Below are 14,655 nucleotides of genomic sequence, written 5' to 3' on the forward strand. Positions count from 1 at the left end.
CCTTGCGGTTTTGAATGGGCCAACCATGTCAGGGCACCAAACAGCGAATGGCCAAGTCAACGGTATAGTTTTTAAGCCGGACACTGGGGTATGGTTTTTCTTGACGTACCTCTGGCACCCGTTGCATTTCCGTACCAAATCCTCAGCGTTTTCCAGTGTCGTGGGCCAGTAGAACCCATGCCGGAACACTTTTTCCACCAGCGCCCTTGATGAAGCGTGGTGCCCGCATTCTCCTTGGTGAATTTCTTCCAGCATTTCTTTTCCCTCTTCCGGTTCCACACACCTTTGGAGGACTCCGGTAACACTCCTCTTATACACCTCGCCATTGATGATAGTATAGGCCTTGGACCTCCTTTGGATCCTTCTTGATTCATTTTCGTCAACCAGCAGAGTGCCGCTGATCAGGAATTCCTTAATAGGTTCAACCCAAGTTGGTGCTTCTCGAACCAGAAACACCGGTACGTCTATCTCCATACTATCCACCAACATAGTTTCTTCCGGCTTGGACCCCGCAGTCCCCGGGTTTACTGGAACAGTCCTCGGGTTCCCCTCGTCAATGTTCATTGGTACTCAGGGTGGGCATTCGGTTTTAACCGAAATTTTGGTTCGGTTTTTGTGGGTTTTTAACAAATTCGGTTTTCGAAAATGGTAACCGAAATTGGCATGAAAATTTAGGAAACCGAAGATTCGGTTAACCGACAAATTTGGTTCGGTTTTCGGTTAAAACCGAATAAACCTACTCACTTGAACAAATAGTAGACATCACCGAAGAAAGCAAATAGTGATTGACATATCAACACAAAAAGCATCAACTGCACAAGAAATCGACAAATGAGCACCAATCGTGGAGGGATGCTATTTGATAGGCTGCGACACTCATGGTACAGGTGCATCACTCGTGAGCGATTAAAAGGGGTAGCTAAGACTTCGAGCGACGTGTTCTATTATGCAGGCTTCACGCTATATTCAGAAAAAGCTAGAATACATTGAATTAACAATTTTTGGAACATCAAACACAATTGGACTTCTATGGAATGATATGTTTATGCACAAACTCATGGTAGGTTACTCAATTCGGTCTATTCGGTCTTGTTCGGTTGGTGGGGCTAAAACCGAATTCTACCAAATTTAATTCGGTTAGTGTAAATGGAAACCGAAAAAATAGCGGTTAATGAAAAAAACCAAGATTTCGGTTAGTTCGTTTTCGGCTTCGGTTTGGTTTTTGGTTTCACGGTTTTTATGCCCATCCTAAATTGGTACAACATGTGACTACGGTACGAAAATTGATTCCGACTCCGGACTTGGTTTGATCGATGGTACCCTTAGGTGAGCCAAAGCTACTCCGGGAGGGATTTCTTTCCTGGAGGAACCCAACTTAGAGAGCGTATCCGCGGCTTCATTTTCCGCCCGCGGCACGTGGTGAAATTCGCACCCCTCGAAGAATCCGGCAATCTTTTGCACATAAAACCGGTATGAGACCATGTTGGCATCTTTCGCGTCCCAATCCCCGGAACATTGCTGCACCACAAGATCTGATTCACCGTAGCAAATGATCCGGTGTGCACCAATTTCTTTTGCGACCTTGAGCCCATGGATTAGAGCCTCGTATTCAGCGACATTGTTCGATGCCCTAAAATGCACTTGCAGAACATACCGGAGATGATCTCCCTTAGGTGAAGTAAGAACCACAACGGCACCCAGACCCTCTTTGAGCTTGGATCCGTCAAAGTGCATCTTCCAGTATTCTATCTTTTGTTCCGGCGGTCTGTACTGCATTTCCGCCCAATCGACTAGAAAATCGGCCAAGGCTTGTGACTTTATGGCATCTTGATACGCGTACAGCACGCGTCTGTTGGGAACCCCAAGAGGAAGGTGTGATGCGTACAGCGGCAAGTTTTCCCTCAGTATGAAACCAAGGTTTATCGAACCAGTAGGAGCCAAGAAGCACGTTGAAGGTTGATGGCGGCGGGATGTAGTGCGGCGCAACACCACGGATTCCGGCGCCAACGTGGAACCCGCACAACACAACCAAAGTACTTTGCCCCAACGAAACAGACGAGGTTGTCAATCTCACCGGCTTGTTGTAACAAAGGATTAGATGTATAGTGTGGATGATGATTGTTTGCAGAAAACAAGTAAAACAAGTATTGCAAGTAGATTGTATTTCAAGTATAGAGAATTGGACCGGGGTCCACAGTTCACTAGAGGTGTCTCTCCCATAAGATAAACAGCATGTTGGGTGAACAAATTACAGTTGGGCAATTGACAAACAAAGAGGGCATGACCATGCACATACATATTATGATGAGTATTGTGAGATTTAATTGGGCATTATGACAAAGTACATAGACCGCTATCCAGCATGCATCTATGCCTAAAAAGTCCACCTTCAGGTTATCATCCGAACCCCTCCGGTATTAAGTTGCTAACAACGGACAATTGCATTAAGTATTGCGCGTAATGTAATCAGTGGCTACATCCTTGAACATAGCACCAATGTTTTATCCCTAGTGGCAACAAGACATCCATAATCTTAGAGATTTCTGTCACTTCCCGCATTCACGTGAGACATGAACCCACTATCGAGCATAAATACTCCCTCTTGGAGTTACAAGCATCTACTTGGCCAGAGCATCTACTAGTAACGGAGAGCATGCAAGATCATAAACAACACATAGACATAACTTTGATAATCAACATAACAAGTATTCTCTATTCATCGGATCCCAACAAACGCAACATATAGAATTACGGATAGATGATCTTGATCATGTTAGGCAGCTCACAAGATCCAACAATTAAGCACAATGGGGAGAAGACAACCATCTAGCTACTGCTATGGACCCATAGTCCAGGGGTAGACTACTCACACATCACTCCGGAGGCGACCATGGCGGTTGCTTTCAACTTGTAACATGTATATCTCATGGATATTGTCAACATAGAGTAATATAATAAGTGCAATATGCAAGTATGTAGGAATCAATGCACAGTTCACACAAGTGTTTGCTTCTTGAGGTGGAGAGAAATAGGTGAACTGACTCAACAATGAAAGTAAAAGAATGGTCCTCCATAGAGGAAAAGCATCGATTGCTATATTTGTGCTAGAGCTTTGATTTTGAAAACATGAAACAATTTTGTCAACGGTAGTAATAAAGCATATGTATCTTGTAAATTATATCTTACAAGTTGCAAGCCTCATGCATAGTATACTAATAGTGCCCGCACCTTGTCCTAATTAGCTTGGACTACCGGATCATCGCAATGCAAATGTTTTAACCAAGTGTCACAAAGGGGTACCTCTATGCCGCCTGTACAAAGGTCTAAGGAGAAAGCTCGCATTGGATTTCTCGCTATTGATTATTCTCAACTTAGACATCCATACCGGGACAACATAGACAACAGGTAATGGACTCCTCTTTTATGCATAAGCATGTAACAACAATTAATTTTCTCATTTGAGATTGAGGATATTGTCCAAAACTGGAAACTTCCACCATGGATCATGGCTTTAGTTAGCGGCCCAATGTTCTTCTCTAACAATATGCATGCTTAACCATAAGGTGGTAGATCTCTCTTACTTCAGACAAGACGAACATGCATAGCAACTCACATGATATTCAACAAAGAATAGTTGATGGCGTCCCCAGGAACATGGTTATCGCACAACAAGCAACTTAATAAGAGATAAAGTGCATAAGTACATATTCAATACCACAATAGTTTTTAAGCTATTTGTCCCATGAGCTATATATTGCAAAGGTAAATGATGGAATTTTAAAGGTAGCACTTAAGCAATTTACTTTGGAATTGCGGAGAAATACCATGTAGTAGGTAGGTATGGTGGACACAAATGGCATAGTGGTTGGCTCAAGTATTTTGGATGCATGAGAAGTATTCCCTCTCGATACAAGGTTTAGGATAGCAAGGTTATTTGAAACAAACACAAGGATGAATGGTGCAGCAAAACTCACATAAAAGACATATTGTAAACATTATAAGACTCTACACCGTCTTCCTTGTTGTTCAAAACTCAATACTAGAAATTATCTAGACTTTAGAGAGACCAAATATGCAAACCAAATTAGCAAGCTCTAAGTGTTTCTTCATTAATGGGTGCAAAGTATATGATGCAAGAGCTTAAACATGAGCACAACAATTGCCAAGTATCACATTATCCAAGACATTATAGCAATTACTACATGTATCATTTTCCAATTCCAACCATATAACAATTTAACGAAGAAGAAACTTCGCCATGAATACTATGAGTAGAGCCTAAGGACATACTTGTCCATATGCTACAGCGGAGCGTGTCTCTCTCCCACACAATGAATGCTAGGATCCATTTTATTCAAACAAAAACAAAAACAAAAACAAACCGACGCTCCAAGCAAAGCACATAAGATGTGACGGAATAAAAATATAGTTTCAGGGGAGGAACCTCGATAATGTTGTCGATGAAGAAGGGGATGCCTTGGGCATCCCCAAGCTTAGACTCTTGAGTCTTCTTAGAATATGCAGGGGTGAACCACCGGGGCATCCCCAAGCTTAAAGCTTTCACTCTCCTTGATCATATTGCATCATACTCCTCTCTTGATCCTTGAAAACTTCCTCCACACCAAACTCGAAACAACTCATTAGAGGGTTAGTGCACAATAAAAATTAACATGTTCAGAGGTTACATAATCATTCTTAACACTTCTGGACATTGCATAAAGCTACTGGACATTAATGGATCAAAGAAATTCATCCAACATAGCAAAAGAGGCAATGCGAAATAAAAGGCAGAATCTGTCAAAACAGAACAGTTTGTAAAGACGAATTTTAAAATGGCACCAGACTTGCTCAAATGAAAATGCCCAAATTGAATGAAAGTTGCGAACATATTTGAGGATCACGCACGTAAATTGGCATATTTTTCTGAGCTACCTACAGGGAGGCAGGTCGGAATTCGTGACAGCAAAGAAATCTGAAACTGCGCAGTAATCCAAATCTAGTATGAACTTTACTATCAAAGACTTTACTTGGCACAACAAAACACTAAACTAAGAAAAGGAGAGGTTGCTACAGTAGTAAACAACTTCCAAGACACAAAATAAAAACAAAGTACTGTTGTAAAAACATGGGTTGTCTCCCATAAGCGCTTTTCTTTAACGCCTTTCAGCTAGGCGCAGAAAGTGTAAATCAAGTATTATCGAGAGACGAAGCATCAACATCATAATTTATTCTAATAATAGAATCATAAGGTAACTTCATTCTCTTTCTAGGGAAGTGTTCCATACCTTTCTTGAGAGGAAATTGATATTTAATATTACCTTCCTTCATATCAATGATAGCACCAACAGTTCGAAGAAAAGGTCTTCCCAATATAATGGGACAAGATGCATTGCATTCAATATCCAAGACAACAAAATCAACGGGGACAAGGTTATTGTTAACCATAATATGAACATTATCAACTCTCCCCAAAGGTTTATTTGTAGAATGATCAGCGAGATTAACATCCAAATAACAATTTTTCAATGGTGGCACGTCAAGCATATCATAGACTTTCTTAGGCATAACAGAAATACTTGCACCAAGATCACATAAAGCATTACAATCAAAATCATTGACCCTCATTTTAATGATGGGTTCCCAACCATCCTCTAGCTTTCTAGGAATAGAGGCTTCGCGCTCTAGTTTCTCTTCTCTAGCTTTTATGAGAGCATTTGTAATATGTTTTGTGAAAGCCAAGTTTACAGCGCTAGCATTGGGACTTTTAGCAAGTTTTTGTAAGAACTTTATAACTTCAGAGATGTGGCAATCATCAAAATCTAAATCATTATGAGCTACAGCAATGGGATCATCATCCCCAAGGTTGGAAAAAATTTCAGCAGTTTTATCACAAGCAGTTTCAGCAGCTTTAGCGGTTTCAGTGCAGTTCTCGCGCTTTGCATTAGAAGTGGAAACATTGCTAACACCAATTCTTTTATTAGTAATAGTAGGAGGTGCAGCAACTTGTGTAGCATTAGCATTACTAGTGGTGGTAATAGTCCAAACTTTAGCTACATTTTTCTCTTTAGCTAGTTTTTCATTTTCTTCTCTATCCCACCTAGCACGCAATTCAGCCATTAATCTTATATTCTCATTAATTCTAACTTGGATGGCATTTTCTGTAGTAACAATTTTATTTTCAATATCCCTATTAGGCATAACTTTCGATTTCAAAAGATCAACATCGGAGGCAAGACTATCAACCTTAGAAGCGAGAATATCAATTTTATTGAGCTTTTCCTCAACGATTTGTTAAAAGCAGTTTGTGTACTAATAAATTCTTTAAGCATAGCTTCAAGTCCAGGGGGTGTGTTCCTATTATTATTGTAAGAATTCCCATAAGAATTAGCATAACCGTTACCATTATTATAAGGATATGGCCTATAGTTATTACTAGAATTGTTCCGATAAGCATTGTTGTTGAAATTATTATTTTTAATGAAGTTTACATCAACATGTTCTTCTTGGGCAACCAATGAAGCTAACGGAACATTATTAGGATCAACATTAGTCCTATCATTCACAAGCATAGACATAATAGCATCAATCTTATCATTCAAGGAAGAGGATTCTTCAACAGAATTTACCTTCTTACCTTGTGGAGCTCTTTCCGTGTGCCATTCAGAGTAATAGATCATCATATTATCAAGAAGCTTTGTTGCTTCACCAAGAGTGATGAACATAAAGGTACCTCCAGCAGCTGAATCCAATAGGTTCCGCGAAGAAAAATTCAGTCCTGCATAAAAGGTTTGGATGATCATCCAAGTAGTCGATCCATGGGTTGGGCAATTTTTAACCAAAGATTTCATTCTTTCCCATGCTTGTGCAACATGCTTAGTATCTAATTGTTTAAAATTCATTATGCTACTCCTCAAAGATATAATTTTAGCAGGGGGATAATATCTACCAATAAAAGCATCCTTGCATTTAGTCCATGAATCAATACTATTCTTAGGCAGAGATAGCAACCAATCTTTAGCTCTTCCTCTTAATGAGAAAGGAAACAATTTTAATTTTATAATGTCACCATCTACATCTTTATATTTTTGCATTTCACATAATTCAACAAAATTATTGAGATGGGCAGCAACATCATCAGAACTAACACTGAGAAAATTGCTCTCGCATAACAAGATTCGAGTAAAGCGGGTTTAATTTCAAAGAATTCTGCTCGTAGTAGCAGGTGGAGCAATAGGTGTGCATAAGAAATCATTATTATTTGTGGTTGTGAAGTCACACAACTTAGTATTTTCAGGAGTACCCATTTTAGCAACAGTAAATAAAGCAAACTAGATAAAGTAAATGCAAGTAACTAATTTTTTTGGGTTTTTGATATAGCAAACAAGATAGCAAATAAAGTAAAACTAGCAACTAATTTTTTTGTATTTTGATTTAGTGCAGCAAACAAAGTAGTAAGTAAAACTAAGCAAGACAAAAAACAAAGTAAAGAGATTGGGAAGTGGAGACTCCCCTTGCAGCCTGTCTTGATCTCCCCGGCAACGGCGCCAGAAAAAGAGCTTGATACGCGTACAACACGCGTCCGTTGGGAACCCCAAGAGGAAGGTGTGATGCGTAGAGCGGCAAGTTTTCCCTCAGTATGAAACCAAGGTTTATCGAACCAGTAGGAGCCAAAAAGCACGTTGAAGGTTGATGGCGGAGGGATGTAGTGCGGCGCAACACCAGAGATTCCGGCGCCAACGTGGAACCTGCACAACACAACCAAAGTACTTTGCCCCAATGAAACAGCGAGGTTGTCAATCTCACCGGCTTGCTGTAACAAAGGATTAGATGTATAGTGTGGATGATGATTGTTTGCAGAAAATAGTAAAACAGTATTGCAGTAGATTGTATTTCAGTATAGAGAATTGGACCGGGGTCCACGAGTTCACTAGAGGTGTCTCTCCCATAAGATAAACAGCATGTTGGGTGAACAAATTACGAGTTGGGCAATTGACAAATAAAGAGGGCATGACCATGCACATACATATTATGATGAGTATTGTGAGATTTAATTGGGCATTACGACAAAGTACATAGACCGCTATCCAGACATGCATCTATGCCTAAAAAGACCACCTTCGAGGTTATCATCCGAACCCCTCCAGTATTAAGTTGCTAACAACGAGACAATTGCATTAAGTATTGCGCGTAATGTAATCAGTGGCTACATCCTTGAACATAGCACCAATGTTTTATCCCTAGTGGCAACGAGCACATCCATAATCTTAGAGATTTTTGTCACTTCCCAGCATTCACGGAGACATGAACCCACTATCGAGCATAAATACTCCCTCTTGGAGTTACAAGCATATACTTGGCCGAGCATCTACTAGTAACGGAGAGCATGCAAGATCATAAACAACACATAGACATAACTTTGATAATCAACATAACAAGTATTCTCTACTCATCGGATCCCAACAAACGCAACATATAGAATTACAGATAGATGATCTTGATCATGTTAGGCAGCTCACAAGATCCAACAATTAAGCACAATGGGGAGAAGACAACCATCTAGCTACCGCTATGGACCCATAGTCCAGGGGTAGACTACTCACACATCACTCCGGAGGCGACCATGGCGGCGTAGAGTCCTCCGGGAGATGAATCCCCTCTCCGGCAGGGTGCCGGAGGCGATCTCCCGAATCCCCGAGATGGGATTGGCGGCGGCGGCGTCTCGGTAAGGTTTTCCGTATCGTGGCTCTCGGTACGGGGGTTTCGCGACGGAGGCTTTAAGTAGGCGGAAGGGCAGGTCGAGGGGCCACACGGGGGCCCCACACCACAGGTCGGCGCGGCCAAGGGCCAGGCCGCGCCGCCCTAGGGTTTGGCCACCTCGTGGCCCCACTTCGTCTCCTCTTCGGTCTTCTGGAAGCTTCGTGGCAAAATAGGACCCTGGGCGTTGATTTCGTCCAATTCCGAGAATATTTCGTTACTAGGATTTCGAAACCAAAAACGAGCGAGAAAACGACAGAATCGGCTCTTCGGCATCTTGTTAATAGGTTAGTTCCAGAAAATGCACGAATATGACATAAAGTGTGCATAAAACATGTAGATAACATCAATAATGTGGCATGGAACATAAGAAATTATCGATACGTCGGAGACGTATCACATCTCTTCTCTCGTACACCGGTACATATGGTGATAGCTGAATTGCCCAATTGGCAATCCTGCCGCTAGCATCCTTGTTGCATATGATATCTGAAATGGGTGCCTCACTCACCACTTTCATGGGGTGCTCTTCAAAATAGTGCTTGAGCTTCGTGGCGGCCATAAACACGTTGTAGGTCATTTTCTAGAAGTGGGGGTAGTTTTGTTTTGAGTGGGAGAGCACCTCGCTCAGGTAGTATACCGGTCTCTGCACGGTTTTTCCTTCCTCTTCTCTTTCTAGCAAAACCACCACACTCACGACCCGGTTTGTTGCTGCTATGTACAACATCATGGGCTCCCTTTCTAGCGGCGAAGCCAATACCGGCGCAGTTGCCAGCATCGTTTTCAGATCTCTAAACGCCGCGTCTGCCTGAGGGGTCCAGACGAAGGTATCGTATTTTTTTCATCAAAGCATAGAGTGGCAGAGCCTTTTCTCCCAACCTGCTTATGAACCGGCTTAGCGATGCCAAGCTTCCGGTAAACTTTTGCACATCTTTGAGATCTTGCGGTATAGTCATTCTTTCAATGGCTCGGATTTTTACCGGATTAACCTCTATGCGCCGGCTTGATACGAGAAAACCAAGCAGTTTGCCGGTAGGAACACCGAAGGTGCATTTTGCCGGATTGAGCTTCATCCGGAATCTCCTCAAGTTGTCAAATGTTTGCCTCAGATCATCGATCAAGGTTTCTTTTACCTTAGTTTTTATCACGACATCGTCCACATAGACTTGCACATTTTTCCCAATTTGGTCAAACAAACACTTTTGCATACAGCACTGGTACGTTGCACCAGCGTTGCGCAAACCGAAAGGCACAGTGACATAGCAATATGCCCCGTGCGGGGTAATGAACACAGTTTTTATTTGATCTTCCTTTTTTAGGGGAATCTGGTGGAAACCGGAATAAGCATCCAGAAAAGACAACAGCTCACAACCAGCAGTAGAATCGATCACTTGATCAATCCGGCGTAAGGGGAAAGGATCTTTCGGGCAAGCCTTGTTCAGATTGGTATAGTCGATGCACATGCGCCACACCTTTGGAGCCTTGGGGTCTTCCTCTTTTTTCTTCTCAACCAGCACCGGATTGGCTAGCCACTCAGTATGCAGTACCTCCACGATGAAACCGGCAACCAGTAACTTTGTCACTTCCTCTCCAATGATTTTTCTCCTGTCTTCAGCGAACCGGCGTAAGGGCTGTCTTACCGGCCTTGCATCCTTCCGAACATTTAGAGAGTGCTCAGCCAACTCCCTCGGAACACCTACCAAGTCATCAGTAGACCATGCAAAGATATTCCGATTCTCACGGAGGAAGTTGACGAGAGCGCTTTCATATGCCTCATTCAGGCCAGCACCGATACAAACGGTACGCACAGGGTACGCTGGGTCCAGCATGATGTCTTTTGTCTCCTTGGTTGGATTAAATGCCGGTGTGCCCAAGTTGCCACTCATTGCCGCTAAGCTCAACTGTGAGGACTGAGCCAGCGCAACTGCTGTTTGTATCCTTCTTTCTTCCTCTGCTATCACTAGCGATTCTGCCAGGTTTGATCCGGCGGAAGCAGTTTCCAGTGAGACTTTATAGTTTCCCACCACAGTTAAGGGTCCACGAGGTGCCGACATCTTCATCTTGAGATACGCCATATGAGTCGAGGCCATGAATGCCGCCAATGGCGGTCTCCCCAGTAGTGCATGGTAAGGACTGTCCAGGTCCACCAGCTCGAACAGAAGGTTGTCGACCCGACAATTATCTCGTCCTCCAAATGACACATCCACCCGGACTTTTCCCATGGGTGAACAGGATAGACCCGGAACGATTCCGTGGAAAGTTGTGTGAGTTGGCAGTAGCATATTCTCTGTTATCCCCAGCGTGTGCATAGTGTGCCGGTACATAATGTTTATGATGCTTCCATTGTCTATCAGCACCTTGCTGAACCGGACTCGAGTCGTTGGCCCATGCATGATAGGGTCCACAACAAGAGTGTAGCCACCCGGATTTGGCATTATCTTTGGGTGATCTTTGAACAACCAGGTAATTTCCTGATTAGACCACAACATGTATTTCGGAATAGCTGGCATAACCGCGTTCACTTCCATGGAACGGCGATGCATGCTTTGCCTGTCTGTTGGCTCAGTAACGAACACAACACAGCATAGGCGCGGATCCTTGTAAACGTTCCGGCCCAAAGGCGCCGGCGGTGGTGGTTGGCCATTGCCATCTTCCACCTGATGAACTTGTTGTTGCTGCCGGTTCGGCTGAGGTTGTACCAGTAGAGCATTTGCTCCGGTAAGCGGTGGTGGTGGTTGTAGTCTTCCGGTATTTTGGTCCCTTGCATCTTTCATCATGCCTCTTTCCATCAATCTTTTGGTCCAAGTGCAATCCTTTGTCAAATGGTTCGCAGGCCTTGCGAGATTCGGTGTGTGCCACCTGCACGGCTGATCCATAGCGGATTCCATGGTGTACCTCTCATGATTTTGCCACGGTTTCTTTCCAACCCATTGTTTTTTAGGACCCGCACATGGCTGCGATTTGGTTTTTTGCCTATGGCTTCCGCTGGCGCCGGAATTATCCTACACCGCGGCTACTTGCTGCGGACCATATCTTCGATCCGGAAAATCTTCCCTTCTTTTGTAGTGCCGGTTCTCCCGGTATTGATCTTGGCGCGGTTGGCTCGTTTGCGCCGGTTCAGCTTGAACCGCTGGCTGCATTGGGTCTCCCAATGCATAGCTATCTGCCACACGTATCATTTCAGCCAACGTTACCGGCATGTTCCTCTGCAGCTTTTGACACAGCGGTGAACCTCTTCTGCACCCATTGCAAAACCAAGCAATGGCCTGTGCCTCGATTACTCCTTCACAGGAGTTTCTTGTGGAGTTCCACCGGGTCAGGTAATCCCGGTCTTTTTCATTGGAGCGTTGCACGCACAAGGCTAGCTGCTGCAGCCTGTTTGGCCTCCAGTACGTACTGCTGAAGTTGCTCACGAAAGCTTCCTCAAAGTCCAGCCAGCCATTTATGCTTCCTGCTGGCAAGTTGTTAAGCCAGATACATGTCGGTCCTACCAGAAAAGATGATATAATTCTCACGGCCCAGCGCCGGTTTCCTCCACCTGCTACGGTTCCTCCACCGTCAGCGATGTATACTGCGGTTACGTAATCCGCAAGCCAGTCTTCTGGCTTAGTGGTGCCATCATATGTTTTTGTGTCACGGGGCAACTGGAAGTTGCGAACCTGTGGTTCCTCTTTCATGATTCGTGGGCCAAAGCATTTTGGGCCCGGGGGACCTTCTGCCTCAATCATCTCAGATAAATACACCCTGTCCAGCTTGTGCCTCGCATCCCGGTCTGGCAGGCATCTTTCTACTACGCGTTCCCCCAAAGGGTTCCGGTAGGCTGCGATTCTTTCATTTCCTGAATCAGCTTCATCGTAGCGTTCCGGTACCGCGGCTCTTGCCTGCCGGTACCTTGGCGGAGGCATTTCCTCCTCAACATAAGCAGCTCTTGGTGATAATTTTGCCCGGTTTCACCTCTACCGGCATAATCATTTCCAGCATAGCCATTCCCGGCATAGCCTCGACCTGCCCCTTGGCTTTTTCTTCCGGCCTTGTGCCGCCCGACTTGTTGTTTCCCGGCAAGTACCGGATCATACACAGTCATTTGCTCCGCATTCACTTCTTTTTCTTTTCTCCTGTCCGGATGGGGGGACGATGTCTGCCCATGGGACTTGCTTCCGGCATTCTTTGCCGAACGCACAGATTTTGACGCTGCAGCTTTGTATACCTTAGCAAGCAGCTCAGCATTTTGTTCCTGTATCATGTCAACCAACTCCCTAACGCGGTCTTGTTGTTTTGCCAAAGCATCTCCGGTAAGCGAGTCACACAGCTCTACTGCAGCCTTAGCAGCTTTTCTGGTTTTATCCGGGCTACTGTACTTAGGTTTCTCTACGATGCTCAAAGATGCAGAGGTACTTCTTCCGGCAAGAATCTCCTTACGCAGATCCTGATCTAGATTGCGAGCTCTAAGCCGGTTTTCCGGTACTATAGCAGCCTGAGCGCTAACAGATGCAAAGCCATGGGCAGCGTTATACTCACGTAAGGTTAGGTTCAGCTCGCGCTGCGCCCGGATGATGTCCGCGCCTCCGGAGAGCAGCTTCTGCCGTTGTGCCTCCAGCTCCGCCTGAGCCGCTGCCGGATCGACGTTCTGCGCGATGGGCGTCGCCAGCACGCTCATGGCCACTTGGAGAAGAGCCTCCGGTGGCGCTGCAGATGCACCCGCATGATGGGATTCGTAGCATAGAAAACAAAAAAATTCCTACCGCGAGAACGCAATCCAAGCCAAGATGCAATCTAGAAGACGGTAGCAACGAGGGGATGAACGAGACTAACCCTTGAAGATTTCCAAAGCCTACGAGATTAGATCTCGTTGTTGCAGAAGATGATCACTTGCCGCTTTCAAAAGCGCGTAGAAGATCTTGACGGTGCCACAATCGAGCAGCACCTCCGTACTCGGTCACACGTTCGGTGTTGATGACGACGTCCTTCTCCCCGTTCCAGCGGGCAGCGAAAGTAGTAGATCCTCCTTGGAAACCCGGCAGCACGACGGCATGGTGGCGGTGTCGATGGAGATCTCCGGTGGAGCTTCGTTAAGCGTATGTGGGAGAGGTAGTGGAGGAGGGGCGGCTAGGGTTTGGGAGAGGGGGCGCCGGCTAGGGCAGCCTTGAGGGGTGCGGCCAGCTTATGGTCTTAGGGTGGCCGGGCCCCTCCCCTTGTCCCTCATTATATAGGTGGAACACATCTAGGGTTTGCCCAAGTCTTCGAATAAGACCCCAATTCAAAACCACCATATGGACGAAACCTAGTTGGGTTGGGACTCTCCCCTTTCCCCCCTTGCTTGGCCGGCCAAGGAGGTGGAGTCCATCATGGACTCCACCCTCCCACTTGGTGGGCAAGTTAGGGTTGGTGGAGTCCAACCGGGACTCCACCTTCCATAGTAATTTATTCCGGATAATTTCTAGAAACCACCTTCCATAAATTCACCGGATCATTTTCAAACTTGGAAAGTGACTTCCTATATATGAATCTTATTCTCCGGACCATTCCAGAACTCATCGTGATGTCCTGGATCCCATCCAAGACTTCGAACAAAACTTCGAACTCCATTCCAAAATCCATATCTACTTAAACGACATCAAACCTTAAGTGTGTCACCCTACGGTTCGCGAACTATGTAGACATGGTTGAGACTTCTCTCCGACCAATAACCAATAGAGGGATCTGGAGATCCATAATGGCTCCCACATATTCAACGATGACTTAGTGATCGACTGAACCATTCACATACGATACTGATTCCCTTTGTCACGCGATATTTTACTTGTCCGAGGTTTGATCATCGGTATCTCTATACCTTGTTCAATCTCGTCTCCTGACAAGTACTCTTTACTCGTACCGTGGTATGTGGTCTCTTATGAACCA

The sequence above is a fragment of the Lolium rigidum genome, chromosome 5 (genome assembly GCF_022539505.1).
Source record: "Lolium rigidum isolate FL_2022 chromosome 5, APGP_CSIRO_Lrig_0.1, whole genome shotgun sequence".
Taxonomy (NCBI): Eukaryota; Viridiplantae; Streptophyta; class Magnoliopsida; order Poales; family Poaceae; genus Lolium; species Lolium rigidum.